This window comes from Mus pahari, chromosome 2 (genome assembly GCF_900095145.1).
Source record: "Mus pahari chromosome 2, PAHARI_EIJ_v1.1, whole genome shotgun sequence".
Classification (NCBI taxonomy): domain Eukaryota; kingdom Metazoa; phylum Chordata; class Mammalia; order Rodentia; family Muridae; genus Mus; species Mus pahari.
The window spans coordinates 7,893,690-7,895,395 of NC_034591.1; positions in this window are offsets into that span (position 1 = coordinate 7,893,690).

The window sequence follows — 1,706 nt, forward strand, 5'->3', positions numbered from 1 at the left end:
CCCTTGGTCTTGTAAACTTTATATGACCCAGCACAGGGGAATTCCAGGGCCAAGTAGTGGGAGTGGAGTGGTTGGGTAGGGGAGCAGGGGCGGGGTGGAATATAGGGAACTTTCAGGATAGCATTTGAAGTGTAAATAAAGAAAATAATAATAAATAAATTAAAAAAATAAAGGTGAGTAAAGAGTGAAGAATTTAGTTGAATACATGAATGGGTGCAGAAATCACAAAAGGAACAAGGGAGGAGAAGAAAGGTTTGACTAAGGGCAGTGTATTCAAATTTGGAATCTATATTGACAGAATATCTTACAAGACTACCCTTAGTCCTTTCTATGTGTTGGACTTGAAGCTTTGCATATGCTTGTGCATAGAGGAAGGTAGAGTTGCTCTGTTTCAGTGGTTATGCAATCAGTGAACACAGTGGAATTGTCTCATGGAGTTAACAAAATGATCGGTTCAAGGCACGTACCTATAATGACACATACACACAGGACTTCTGTTTTGTGTGACAACAATAGGTAAAGAAATGGAAACATAAATTTGGAGGATGATTATGTAAACCAGAACAATAGGGCAACCTAGATGACAATGTGAGCTTGTTGTGTTTTCTTCAGCACTTTTTAAATTTTTTTTCGTAATGGTTTTGTAGCTTCTTTGATTGGTTGATTGACTGGTCTTTTTGTTTCTCTTGATAAACTTGAGTTTATTTCTATGAAAAATGCTAAAATGTATACAAAGTGTTGGCTAGTGAAACATAGATACATGACCTAAAGTGGTGTTAAGGACCATTTGAGATTACATTCTTCACTTCAGCTTCTACATATCATTATATGAAATGTAATTTATGTTTCTCCACTGGCAACATTGAAAGATCCTAGAAGATCTGCTGACTTGAGTTTATTTTCCACAGGTTTTGACCTGGAAATTTATGGGTTCTGAAGTTTTAGTCCTTTTTCCACAATTCTCATCTTGGTCGACTCATCAATCTGAATTGCACCTTGTCTGTGTACAGTTTCTTTATACTTCCCGAATGTATAAAGAGAGAACATGCCAGTATCATCCGCTAAGCTCGAGGAAAAATAATTACTTTTAAAAATGCACCAATGATGTAATCACCCAATAATGTATAAAGTCTTTCCAGAGAGAAAAATGGCAACTCAGTGCTTACAAAACAGTGCTCATCATTTTACATAAAATGAATCTAGAATCAATGAATTCCAATTTCTTTTTGCAGCCAAAAGTGCCCATTTACAAACAACATATTTCAATGGGAATGATATGCTTTACAATAAAACAGTTCAGGAGCAAATATCTCAACTCTGGTATTTTAATCAAATACAAAGCAATTGAACTTTCTGCTTAGCAGACCATTGCCAAATATGGGCAGAGATTTTCCCCATGTGTAATTTTATCACCCAAACACATCGAGATGTTTGGCCGTAGGATTTGGCATGGAGGAAAAAAATTTCACATGCATTCTTCACGTCTTTTAATGGATCTACAACTGCTCATCTAGAGAAGAAAACATTTTGCACAGTCTTGTTCATGATCCAGTACAAGCAGCATTTTCCTTCAGCTTAGGAAAATAGTGGAACTTTAAGAACCAAAGCTAAATGTTTATTAACAAATTATTCAAATAAAGTATTTTCAACTATAGTTCCATTTATATATAAAATGCCTACCATATAAAATATTCATATTTTAAGTA